General features: G+C 37.1%; 1 long non-coding RNA gene across 13 annotated transcripts in view; it reads right to left on the bottom strand.

The window, feature by feature from the left end:
* Positions 1–14,566, bottom strand: part of LOC102451360 (uncharacterized) — a 154,442-nt gene that overhangs the window by 134,857 nt on the left and 5,019 nt on the right. For all 13 annotated transcript variants that reach the window (XR_332318.5, XR_001368554.4, XR_001368551.4 and 10 more), the window contains exon 2: positions 8,639–8,683. This is a non-coding gene — a long non-coding RNA (uncharacterized LOC102451360). The remainder of the gene's footprint in view (positions 1–8,638; positions 8,684–14,566) is intronic.

The raw sequence follows: 14,566 nt of genomic DNA on the forward strand, positions 1-14,566 counted from the left end.
CCCCAATTGGTCGTGTGGGAACTATTCTTAAGGGAGAAATGGTGTATTTCAGTGATTAAACAGAGTCAGCAGCAACAGTTTAAAATACTATTGAAGTGTCTGGGCCACATATTAAAGGCATTTAAGCACCTAAATATTAGAATAAGCTCCTAATAGGGTTTTCAAAAGCACGTGGCTGCATTTTTCATCTATAGGCACCTAAACGCCTGTAAAATCTAGCCCATAGATGTTTGGAGGATGCAACATGGGGGTTACACAATGAATCTGCTGCCCAGGATGCTTCAAAGGAATGTTATTTCAGGTCTGCTCTGATTTCTAATTAGATAATGAATGATGTAGGACTCTAAAGCCAACCTGGAATTTGTGTTAGCACTTTGCATGTATGAATGACAAAGGGATACTGATTTCATAGCGATTTAAATGATCCAGCAAAAGAATGTTTAAACGTCTTTAATGCCCAGCTATGCCAGAGCACCTGGAAATAGCAAATTAACTCCAGATGTTTTGCCATTGACAAACTTGTTTCTTTTACAGCCACACAACACACACACACACACACACAGAATGACTTCCAATTCCACAAATGAAAGGGAGCAGTTTCAGCTCCGAGTGCCTCGATAACTCTGAATTGCAAGTGCTGGAAGGAATTTTAATCTACATAGTTTTAAAATAGAGGGGGGCTTTTAAATATGCTGCAAACAATTTGTGATGGTCATCTCTAAAATGCAGTTCCATTATCCTTTTCCATTTGGAATGAATGAGCTAATTAATTTCAGGCCATACTTGATGAGGTCAGCACCATACGAAGGGTGCGTGCTAGACATTGCTAATCTCTTTCAGCTGAGAGTGATGAATTAAAGATGAAGCATGCCTTTGCAGGCCTAATTTAGAATGTATATCAAAAACCTACAGCAAATAATACTATACCCTACAACAAAGGAAAACTTGTTCTCTCAGGCTCCCATGTAGTGTTGATTTTAAAGCCATTTTCATTTCACTTTGGAGTTCCAGCTGTGGATGGGTGAAACAGTTCAGAAAAATCAAGCTTTCTCAGCCTGCATGGACAAAAGTGATGGGTGGGGGGAAACCAGTCTGTGTTTGATCCGGTATGTATTGTGATTCTAACTGTATGCACCACATTTCATAGATTTCTCAAAGTCCTGCATTCCCCAAGATAATAGTACCTGTGACATATTACCCTCATGCTCCAAAGAAGTTTTTCTAATATATTGTAAAGTCTAAAGGGAAAAGCAATACATTTGTTAATGATGGTTCTTATAAATTTTTACTGGGTTTTCTATGTTTCCCCTGTTTTATAGGTATGGTATATAATTTGTTGGAAATAATAATAATAAATAAATAATACACAAATAAATAATAATACACTAGCTTTGAGCCAGTAGAAAGCTAGATCTTTCCATGTTTATTCACACTGAGTAGCACCTTCTTCCTTAAATAGTCCCATTTGCTTACTTGAGTAAAGTTAGCAGAATTTGGCCCAAAAGAGTGCTATGAAAACCATTGTTAAACCAGGCCATAGCCTCAGACAGTGTAAAGTGGTGTAGCTCCATTTAATTCTGGTATAGGCTATGCTGATTTATGACCCAGTTCTCATTGATAGCCAAGTCTTTCCATACTTAGGCAAAACTCAAAGGCTACATCTAGACTGGCATGATTTTCCGCAAATGCTTTTAACGGAAAAGTTTTCCGTTAAAAGCATTTGCGGAACAGATCATCTAGATTGGCATGGATGCTTTTCCGCAAAAGCACTTTTTGCGGAAAAGCGTCCATGCCAATCTAGACGCGGTTTTGAGCAAGAAAGCCCCGATCGCCATTTTCGCGATCGGGGCTTTTTTGCGCAAAACAATACCACATTGTCTACACTGGCCCTCTTGCGCAAAAGCATTTGCGCAAGAGGGCTTTTGTCCAAACGGGAGTAGCATAGCATTTCTGCAAGAAGCACTGATTTCAGACAGGAGGAAGTCAGTGTTCTTGCAGAAATTCAAGTGGCCAGTATAGACAGCTGGCAAGTTTTTCCCCAAAAGCAGCTGCTTTTGCGGAAAAACTTGCCAGTCTAGATGCAGCCAAACTGAAATCAACCTGAGTTTTCCCAAAGTAAGAGGCTGTAGGATTTGGCCTCATATGCAGCAACCAATTAGACAGGATTGTCAATTCTGTAAAACTGATAATCCAAACTGTAAATTTGTTCTCTGGAGTGAGAGGTTGAAAACAATAGACCTCGGGCTACCCCAACATTGTGTTTCTTAGTACCTAGCGATTAGCTGAAATTCTTGACAGGTTATTGCAATGAATCAAAGTTCCCAACTGGTGGCCATAACCGGCTGCTGTCTTTGTATCCCAGTAGTCCTCATTAGAACAAAGCTGCTTCGAATTAAATCCAATCTACATGCCAAATCAATCTTTCAACCCTTTGATTGCTTCTGAAAATATTTATATTTCTTAATAATGCACATTTTGTGCTGCAGCCTGTGATTAAATGCAGACAAGGTCTAGAAAAGCCTAGAGTGTATGCGGAAGGGGTTATTTGGGACAGGAAAGGAAAGATAAAGAACACAGGTTTTTCCCATTGTGGAGCCATTAGAGTGTATAAATCTAGCAAATTTAGTTCTATAAGCATCAGAGTGGGTTGGTAATAAATACAGATTGGAGTATTATAATAACCAAATGGAGTTTATGGATTATGCTCAGTAGTTCATAATTCTCCAATGCTGTACTCTAGCTAGCTTTCTCACTGCACTGAACTTTATTAATATTCTCTTTGCATGTTTCCTGGTGAAAAGTTAAAGATTGCAATGATACTCTACATAATACCAACATATTTAAAGGATCTTCCCTTCAAACTAATTTCAGGGAATGGTTTTTAAAGGGTTTAATTAGAAGAAACAGATGCTGTAAATCAGCTACTAACTCCATTAAAAGTTGCCAATTTACACCAGTTGTGGATCTGGCATTAGGTGCATGAAAATAAGAATTTGAACATAAAGGAGTAAACCATTATTAGTGCTTATCCAATTAATTTTGTAGGTGGCCAATAATGGGTTCTGCTGTGGGAAACACACAAAGGCTTTCCAGATGTAGCCCAGGGTAAACAGCATGTAATATGTTTAGTAAATGGCGATATAAACTACAGATAAGATAAGGTGACGAGGGAAAGAGGTATCTTATTCCTTGTCTGAGACGTTTTGAATGATTATTAAAATTTGTATAGCTAGGTCCTGATCCTGCATAATGGGAATTGTGCCCTTGTTTGGGAACACAGATGAGATGAGGAAAAATTTCTTGGAGTTCCACCCAAAGCATAAGCGACTGTTGTTACTTATAATAATAATAATGAAAAGGTGTGGGGGGGGGGAGCTGACTTTTTAGAAATATATTAGAATAAATTGGGTGGGCAAAATTATTATTATCCCTGGGTACAGGGAAGAAATCTGAGAACTGAATCAAAAATATATCGTTTAGTTATAATCATCAAGATGACAAAGGCAGATCTAGTGTATTTGTTTCCTTTGTTTGTAAATTTTCATTATCGTGTTTCAAGTCTTCAGTAAGGATGGAAGGAAAAAAAATTACCCACAATTTTTTTTCATTCATTCAACATACATTTCATTTATTAATCTGTCATTTCCTAAATATGTTGTTGTTATTTTTATTGTTATTAATATTATGTGCTGACCCTTGACTATTATTCTGCATTAAAATGCAGTCAGGATATATGTCTTCCACGGCAGGAGAACTTACATATTATCACCAGGAAAAAAAATTCTTGTGTCAGGGTCTGATCCAAAATCTACTAAAGTTAATAGAAAGACTCCCATTAACTTTAGTAGATTTTGGATCTGGCTCAGAATAAAGAAGTGATACAATGAAGCTGATATTTTATGAATAACTTCTATTATTTGACCAGCCCAATTTTACACTACACTAGGAGTTCATTATTGAAAAGAAGCCTTTTGTGTGAGAACTTTAAAATGTATCCTTGAGTGAAGAGACACACAAAACACAGAGACTATTGTCTTACGGGGTGCTTTTATTAAGCAGTTCCAGCCGAAAGGTGTATGCCTATTTTTAAAAGAAATTTTCTGATTGTAGATAACGGCTCAATTTGATTTAGTGTCGAATGATAGTGATGGGGTTGATAACTGAGCATTCATCGGTAATTCATCTTGTGCTAGTAGAAATTTACAGCAAAGCAGTGCTTTCCCAACACTGACAAGTCCTATTAATCTTCTTCAGACACATTTCAATAGGTGTCTCCATCTGTGCCCAACATCTAAACACTCTGGCATCACTGGGGACTTTGAGACACCTTCATTTCAGGTTACACTAGTGAAAATGTGATACTAGATTGCACTCTATTTTTTAACCTAATTCTCTCTTTTCATTCAATTAGCCTTTCATGCCTACATTTTTCAACTTATGTGTAATACCCTTTTTCCCAGAAAGAACTTAAATGGAGATTTTATGTCTTATAGACACAAACTATACTATGTTGAGAGTAACCTAAAACTTAAACTTTTAAAACAACATAATATGGTACATAGTTGCGGTGGAACTGGAGATACTGTCCGCAATGTATATTCTGTATAGCATGCCCACAAGGCAAAATATATCTGTCATAATACAGCTCTTACAAGCATTATTAGGCCTGAGTAGAGGAAGGACTGAAATCAAATTTATTCTTTTTCCAGTTTACCAGTTTTTAAAATGGTTCCTTGCACAGCACTTGTTTGAAATCCACTACCCAGTATCCATGTGTGTCCAACTATATACAGATTAAAACTATGTAACACATCTCGCTTTACATGTATAATAATGCATGGACAAACATTCCACAGTCAAATTAGAACAGTAACATTTAAGGATGTATTATGCTCAAACTTTCTTGCTTGTTATTAAAAAGAAAATTAATTTCCGAACCATGTGGGCAAGTCATAGTGCAAACTGAACGTGAATTTCACTTCCAAGCCGAATATTGTTAGCTTCACTTTCAAACCTGCAATGAGTTCATTAAGAAAGGCAGCGTAGCTTTAAAGATTATTCATTTTAAAAAACAGCCTCTTATTCCATATAGACATTTTGGTTATGTGTTAATAGAAAAGCTGAAGATACTTCCTTAATTTTGATAAATCATATTGATTTCTCAGTAGCTGCTTCCGTTTCCACAAAAATCTTGTAGTGAACTTTCTCCTTACAAGATCCAAATAATGAGTAATATGCATAAATAGGTAGCAGCATTCCAGAATTAAGACAGAGTCTTAGACTTCTTTGCTTCTATGAAGTTCTCTAAAACCATCCTGTGAGTCATGTTATAGATCTAAATGACCTTATTGTAGGTGGCAAGTTTAAATGTGCCATATTAATAACTTGTTATCCAAGACAAATTAAGTCCTTATGTGTCAAAAGCACTCTGCTCTGGATTACCTACAAGACAAGTATTTATTGAATAAACGTTGGATCCAATTTCATTTTAATGTGACTGACTGTATGCTTCAGCCTTTTAGAATGAGATAAAAACATTCAAACCTATAACTCTGTTGCAACATTACACCTAACTTGTCTATTTCTATTATTGTCTCTTTAAAGAGAAATAGGGAAAGCGTTTTTTGTTTAGTTTTGTTTTAAAGGTTTTATTATTATTATCATTCTGAAGAGCAAGGGGAGAGATAGAAAAAAGGCTGGCATTCAGCCTAAAGAGAAATCATTGAAACAAATTAATCCTATGCCGTTTAAATTGACATGGTAATCCATCATCAGCAAAGGCAAACTCTGAAAGCAATCTAGAATCTGCAGTGTTCTTTCACTGGCCCTGAGGCACAAAGACAGATAGTAAAAGAGGAGGAAAAAATCATAAAAGTTAGCAATGCCTTGGAAGGGGGGGGGTGGAGGGGAGAAGAAACAGCTTTCACTTTTCCTGCTTCTAAATATCCAGTTCAGAAAAGAATCCTGATTAACCTTCAACAGTTGTTACCAAGCTGAGTGTCAAGTAATCTTCAACTGCAAAGCACCCGAGTGTTTTGCATAGAGTGGACATCCTTTATAAACTCTAACATCCAGAACTATATCCAACACCAACTTTGGAAACTCTTTCTACTTGTGCCTTATATCAGCCTAAACTTAGTTATTCCAAAAGGATAAAATTATATCCTTCCTTCATAACATTGTACAAGCAAAGAAATGTAATAGTCATGATTTGCAAACAGTTGATGGAAAAGGCTGGTTTGTGAATCTAGTCCATACCCTGTCTGTACAGGATTGTGTACTAAACTATATATTTCCTTGGGCTTTGTCTAGTCTAATATTTAATATCTGTAGTGACTGGAGCCTTTTACATTTTTAAATCTTTAGGACACGTGGTGCAAGGGAACGATTTACAGGTGTCAGGCCTTAGAAACCATTTGTCCTGAAGTTGCTATTATCATGATATCAAGTCATCTACAACCAATCCAGAACTGAGCTATCTAAGAATAGCTTCCACTGCTCTTCCTTTTCTTTTAAGCTAACAGATCCATTACTTTTGTCCAAAGCTTCTCCTTGCTAGCTGGGTCTACTTATCCAAACAGTAGAATGTATGTTATTGAATTAATACTTTGAATTTTAGAGAATAAAATAACATAAAATAAAAACATAAATCCAGGGAAAGAATACTACTTTAGAGTTAGAAACCAATATAATATGAAGAATAAGTCAGACAAATTGTGCCAAAGGCAAAGGGGTGTAAGGCTGGATAATCTGAACCATATCCAACATCTGCCTTATTTTAATTTAGCTGGGATAAAGTTTGTTCTTGATTATTATTAAGAAAACTTTATGATGTAGAGAATACCATGAGCAATGTTACCAAACTGTTTTATTGGTGTATGACATATTGTATTGTTACGGGGTGGTGGGTTATTTTAAATTCCCTTCTCACTCTAAAGCAACCCAGTTCTCAGATTCAGCTCTCTGAGATGCCCGTTTCATCTCTCTATGAAGCACTGCAACTGGATCTGAAACACATACAGGAGGTTAACTGCTCAGAGTTGATTAAAATTATTAAATTTTAGGAGAAGAACTTTGACGTTTAAAAGTTCCAAAATGACATTTGCAAGTCATTGTCGGAGATATTTGCTGGATACAAGTGGCAAAGAATGTCTGAAGTAAACAATTGTATTCTGCATAACATAAATTGCTCATATGAGAAGTGATCTCGCCCAATTTGTGAATTTATTTTCCTTCTCTGTAGCAAGAATTATTAGATTTAATAACAAAAGATCCTATAATATAAAAGAGATAATTATAGAGACTAGAGTAACTCCATTGATTTCAACTAACTGGTCTGTGTCTGAGGAAGGTTGAATACTTAAGTATATCAAAGGTTGGGATGTGATTGAAACCATAACATTTGTATAAGCACAAATATATTTAAAATCCAAAATAGGGTTATTTCATTATCAGCTAATATTTAGATCAACATTAAATACTGCAGCTAGAAGTAAACTTTCTTGTATTTATTTCTTATTAAAACCTAAAACTGATCCTAGTTTTTAAAATTTGTTCTTCCTGACACTTGACATAAGGCAAGCTTGTCAAGAAATGCCATGCCTGCTATTTTTCCCCTGTTTGCAGGTATCCCCTTGCTTTAATGATTTCAGTTTAGCTTTAACTCTTTAACATGATACAATCTTATCCTATTTACCTTAGACACATAGGATTTTTATAAGGCTGATTGATTTCTTATAAATAGAAATTAGCCTTTTGTACAAAACTAGCACCATTTAAAATAATATCTGCAAAAGTAAAGGAGCAAATGTGAAGAAATGTATACATAGATTGATTGGCAGCTGATTCTTAAACACTCACTACAGAGAAGGATTTCACTGTTTTGTAAAATAGCTCATCTTAATTCAATTCAGAAGGCAGAGTCTAAAATATGCACTTAAAATATTTCCAAAAAAGCTATTCAGTCTTTCAGAGGAGGGGGAGTTTTAATTATGAGGCTATAAATATGCAATTGATTAAAAAAAACTCCTAAATTCATATGTTATTTTATTCAGCTGTGGTTGTGTGTATACATCTGTCCATCCCTGTCTACGCTTATTGGGTATGTCTGATAGATGTATTTCTATTTATGAAATGCCTAATGCAGGCCCAAAAATGTAGTAACTGCTTCCCTAAATAATCTATTTCTGCTTTCAGAAAAAAAAACCTTAGAATTTTGATAAATAACAGTATAGATCAGTTTTCCTTTTTGTATTTGATAAGAATGTTATTTTAAAAGCTGAATATTTAAAATTTATATCATTGCATACTTTCAGCTGCCTAAGATTCTGCTAATTATTTTTGGACTTGTCTCTTAAAATCACAAGCCACTATCAGGATTTCACTATTAAGTCTGTTGGAAGGAAGACAAATAAAATAGAATGCAATGATTACTATTATTGGGGGTGATTACAATTTTGTTTTTAATTTTTGCTTGACAGAATTATGGATAAAATATAGTTTTATTCTAAAATCAGAGCTTATTGAATAGACAAGAGATGATGCAGTTATCATTCATATTTTTGGACATTCCAGCTATTATTTTGTTAATTTGAAAATAAAATACATGCACACAGAAATCATATATAAACATACTTACCAAAAATGCATCTGTCTCAGCAGTTAGCATATTTATGTCTTCACACTAGGAAAAAAACAAACAAGCGAACAAACACTAAAAACAATTCAAATGTATAGGTGAGGATTTGTATATGACAAGTACTGTGTGGAATATGCAGAAACCTGTAAACAATTTCATTGCTTAAAAAGTAGTTTGATAGCATACAAAGATACAATTCAATATCATGTTAAAAGGTTTAAGAATAGAGACTATGAAGCAAAAATGCAAAGCTTCTACCATCTTGTTTTGTGTGTAAATTTGTGTAGAGGCATATAGGTACAATTTGGGAGTTATTAACTTTCAACATCAGTTATGACTCTTAAATCAATCCATTGTAACTCCCTATTAAAATATCAGCCAGGTGTACTAGCAGGCAAATATATTTTGAGACTCATTTCTAGATTTTTTTCTTTAAAAGTTGTGCTTGACTAAGGAGAGGGATCTAAAGTGATTGTTCTAGAGCTGATAAATATAGTTTCCTTTTTGCAATGACTGACATTTTTAGAATACTTCATTTATTCTGCATTTTAAAAGTAGTGAAAATGAAAATCTGCAATTAAGTAAATAAAATATTGCTTTACAAAAGTGTATATATTGATAAACTTTATGCATGTGTGTGTGTGTGTGTGTGTGTGTGTGTGTGTATGTGTGTATACATGGGTGCATAGACAGGCAAAATAGTTCATCTTTCCATTTCCATTTTCCTTCGTATTAGAGAAAAAAATGGAAAAGGAAGGAACAGATATGTTCTTAAACCTGGCAGCCACACTGCATCTAACGCTACTGCAATCGCCTTTCTTCCCTAGCATCTCTCTCACACACACATACACACCCTTCAGATTAGCGTAGTTAACCTTGGCTCTGTGCTGGAGCGGGAAGGGTTAATGAAACCAAGCTCTTTACGACCTGGAAGGTCAGACTCTTCCTATCTGCAATCTAAGGAATTAGGTAAAGAGGTTATAAGATTATAGTGAGAGGCGTTATAGGCCCTCCTAGCCTCACACCTGAACATATTGGTCTAATCCACTGGGATTCTTAAAAATCGCTTCAGCTATGGAAAACTGTTAATTAGGCTGAGTCTATCCTGAGGTTTCCTGTTGCATTAGTGATCCAACAGGGCAGTACGAACCCCGTAGCCTTACATGAAATTCATCTAATATACCCCCCTTTCTTCCCCCTCCCCCTGAATTATAATATCAGCAGCCATTTATTTAGGGAGAAAATAGCGTATGGGGGTTAAAGGCATACAAAGGAATTCAAAGCCTTTTTCTCGGTCACCTTTTAAGTATTAATAACTAGTTGCCTATTTGTAGTTGTTTCTAACTTCAGTGTTTGTAGCAAAATTAGCACTCGGAGAAGTAAAGATGCATATTCCCATCAGCTCTGCTCTTGGATTCCTAGTTCGAGATTCCTTTCATTCTTCTCAGAAAATAGCATCCTTCGAGCTGCTTCTAAACTTTCCCTCGGTCGTATGGACTTAGTTTTATTCAATTACATCTTATGTCTCCCCTCCCCCACCCCTCAAGAAAGGATATTCACTGCAGCTTGTCCCTTCAATATCGCGAAAATAACCTTTATTCTGTGCAAAAAAAAAAATCACCAGACTCTCTAAATATTCTATGTTAACGTTGATTGGCAGAGTCATTGTCAATTTCTAGCTTTATGTACTTTGCTACTTAGCATGACTGCCTGAAGCAGGGTTGTATGTAACCTACCGCCACACATCAATTGATATTATTATACCTGAGACAGAACTGAATAGTCCTCTACAAACTGCTGGAGTTAAAGACCCTGCATTAGAATCCCTATCCGAATTACAATACGAAGTGCAGAGCAGTGTTTAACCATGTTGTCATTTTCAGAAGTGCTGCTTTTTTATGCCATTTGTGGTTACCTTAGAAATAGATTACATACTAGAAGAGCTGTTATTACGGTTTCAAATTATGTGCTTAAACACTAAACTCTCTTTTATTCGCCGTTTATTTTAGGGGATGGGAACACACTCGTGTAAGTTGATTTAAAATCTCACGGCCGTGGTGAATTTACTGTCGCTGCTGTTGTTAAGGGTATTCCTGCCTGATGGAGAGAGATAACTGAAGTCCCTTCAACTTGATCTCAAAGTCTGACCATCATTTACTCCAGCCCTCTCTTTTCCATTCTGGCAGCACGTCTTTTGTCATCATATTCTCGTGGTTTCAGTCATTGCTTTGTATGTGGGTGGGGAAAACTTATATATCATTCTCCTATTTTTTTTCCTGATAGAATGTATATTCTCTTGTTTCTCTCCTTCATGTGTGTTCCTACTTCCTCTGTCTACCTGATGGGATCGTTTTAGAAATGTGGGTCTAATTCTTCTGCCTACCTTCTTCGGTCTGATTAGGTATTATTTTTCATTGGTTCTGCTACAATAGGGTCCTCCCTTTAATCTCCCGATTTTTTTTTCTCTTTTCCCCATCCCGGTATAACCAAATCCATGAAATTCACAGCCTCTCTCTTTGACACTACTGGGTCGCCTAATCACTTCGTATCGATTTCCCTAACTCTTTTCATCCAGCTGAAGACACATCTTAAAACACTCCAAGGCAGAGTGTGCTCTTTGCTTTATACACACTAATAAAATGATTTACCCTTCTCTCTCTGCTCTCCTCACAGGAGAAAATCGTTCAAGTCCCGGCTATTTGTGTGTGATCAGTAAATATTTAGTGTGGTGACATCTTCAGCTCCTCTCCTGATCAATACCCAACCCAACAGGAGGTGGACTATTTTCCGGGAGGAGACTTGCCGAGAGCTCCCTTAGATGAGTTCTTTGCTTCTCCTACAGTATGTTATGATTTGTCCTCAAATGTACCCAGTAAAGAGAGAAATAGAGGGTTTTAATCGGTCTGTTCTCAACCTGTTTACTTTGACATTAAACCTCCTACCATCACCAGATCTCCCCTCTCCCTGTGATGTTCTACACACTTCTAAGGGGCAGCAGTAAAATGAATCGCAAGCAAGCCAGCGGTCACAATCCATTGGGCCATTCTGTACCCCCTTTTTCCTCTCTCCTCGCTTTGCAATGCAGTGTCGAGAGATGGGGGGGCCGTAGGTGAGGGTCTGTCTCACGTGTGCGGGATATTCGCTGTTAGGGTTTCACTCTCTCGCAAAGTCATGCTCCGCGTGTTGGTTCGGAAGTCCCTGGAATACAAGGTGCCTCAAGAACTTCACATATATCCCTACACTTCTATTAGCAATCTGAGGCTTTATCTCCCCTCCTCCACACACACACACACACATTCACACCCTTGTAATAGGTTATAATGAGTCAGGACTGGAGTAGGGAAACTGCCTTTAAAACAATTAACAATGGACTAGACCTTACACCCCATTTCTAAAACCCTCCACGTTGGAGGGCTTTCTCTAGGCACGAAAATGGACAGAAAGAGGAATTCACGAGTGTACTTCTCCTGATGTTATTTCATTCCAGGGAAAACCCGTGCCTGGCATGTGAAATATTTTCTGTGGTAAATGGCTATGTGTGTATACTGACCTATGGGTGTATGTGTATACACGTATGTCTAAAATAGAATACATGAATGCAACGTTATATATTATATCCATTATGCATGTATTTGTGTTCCATATTTTATACACAGATATTTCTCTCTATCAGTATGTGTATTTAATCTTCTGTCTATATATCACTTATAGACAGATGACTAAATGCGCCCACATATAGAGAAATAGCTGTGTATAAAATATGGATCACATAAACATATATTGTATACACCGAGATAGATAGATAGATCTCTCTATATATGTATATGTGTTTGTGATCCATATTTTAGTGTATATATGTGTGTGTGTATAACATATGTGCGGTGTACTGTAATTAAATATTCTACTATACAAACGACTACATCCACCTGTTAACTTTGTTTATAAACCACTTTAACTAATAGCTTTTAACTAATTTATCCAATCTCTTATTCAGGTAAAGGAGACGACTGGGGCAGAGAGGGAATCCATATCAAAAGGTGTTACACCCTCTCTGTCGGAGGAACTTTACACATCTTGTATAGAGCGATTATCTCCAGAATATATCTTTATACTAATGCATACTTAATTGGTCTGTCTTGACTGTCCATATAAAACAATTTAATTAGGGTGCTTTCTGCTTTGGAAAGAAGAAAAAAATCTGCCCAGCATTTATTGTATTTAGCACCAATACAGGCAGAAAATGTTGCACAAGTTTTTGGTTGAAAGAGCACCTATGTGTCCATTGAAGGGCGTTGATCCGAAAAGACAGAGAGGACAAGTAAAATCGATTTGAAGCGACCCTCTCTGTCCCTTTCACACCATTCAGACACTCCATTCCTTCTAAGACAAAGCCCTAGCGCCTTGGGAATGCTGACAAAAAAAGAAGGCTCCAATCCCACAACCAAATGGAGCTCTCTGAAAAATTCCTTGATATTGCTGCTATTTTTTTAAATGATAAAGCCCAAGATAGTCTCACCCAGCGTCTAACATTTCTCCCGCAGGAATGTGTAGGGAATGGGTGGAGGTAATTATGGCTATTAGTATTGCAAGTCTAGTTTCAACCTTGGTCGTTCGCAGGCTTTTAGGGTTAAAATAGCCGTCACCTCTGACCCCTGCAGAGCAGAGTTGCGGCTATCACTGCAACTTGGGCCAAAGTTTTCAAAAGCTGAGCTGCACAGCAGAGAGAACACATCTCTCTGGAATTATTTTTTTTATTTTAGATTGAAAACATCTTTAGCCATTTTAATTAAATTCCCACCATACAGCACCGGGGGGAGGAGGGGGTGCAAAACCCTTAAAGGTATAGTCCACAATCTCTCTTCCTTGTTTCCTTTAGGTTTCTTTGGCAGTTTGATTTCAAGCATGAAAATTGTTATCGTAAAACTGATTATTAGGTCATCATTTCATCCTTGGCTTGCAAGGATAAACCTGGGGGGGGTAATTCTCCTTTCCTCTACCTCCCCCCCCCCCTTTCTCTTAGCCTTTGGGATTGATAGAAAAGGCACATTTGGAAGATAGTGTTTGGAGGGGGGAGGAGTGGGCTAAGGGAAGAAATTACTTTACTATGTATCATATGCTTGTCAGCACACCTTAAGAATTCTCACCCATAAGGAGTTTATTTTGGAAAGGGGGGAGGACTGTAAAGGAGGGGACAATTTGGTTGTCCCTCTGTCAGTAATAAAAATTCATTCAACGGGGTTGTGTCTCCCTCTTCCATGTATAATCAGACTTCAGAGGAGTGGAAACTTGTGTGCACCATCGCTAGGGTATTCATGATCAGTTAAAAGATTTGCCCTTCTGATCAATATTGTGCATTTATTCCTCCCCTCTTCCCCCGCAAAGGCTGCAATGATAGTTGCCTTCCTCGGGTTTTTTCCACCATTGTCTGAGGTGGGTAAAACCCATTTGTAATTTTCATTAGCTCCGTAAACATGCAATTAACATTCAGAACTGTGTTTAACTTAATTCCTGTTTTAAGGCAAAGACAAGTAAGAGTGGAGGGAACGTTTGTTCCATTTGTCAAGTTTGACACACTCCTTACCATAACAGCTTCCTAAAATAAAGGATCCGTGTGCGCCCCTCCCCCCGCATCTTTCTTTTCTTAAAACAAAACGCGCACAAAAAAGGGAAGAAGCAGGAATCCATTAAGTTTAAAACTGTACTCGACTGCCAGAGGCAGCCTAATGTATTCCAAATTGTCCCGGGCGCTCCCTACGTTGGCGTCTCATTCACTGGGAAAAAAGGGGGGAATTACTGGTGGGGGGGGGGGGGAAGCATGGTAATCATAGCAGGTTTGTAACAGAATCCTCCACTTTTAATAAATTACAAATCACAAAAGTTGTCATATTTGTGGAGGGCTGTGGGAATATCTCTGAGGGTTTCAGTTAG

Source organism: Pelodiscus sinensis, chromosome 14, assembly GCF_052426305.1.
Source record: "Pelodiscus sinensis isolate ZL-2025 chromosome 14, ASM5242630v1, whole genome shotgun sequence".
NCBI classification, from domain to species: domain Eukaryota; kingdom Metazoa; phylum Chordata; order Testudines; family Trionychidae; genus Pelodiscus; species Pelodiscus sinensis.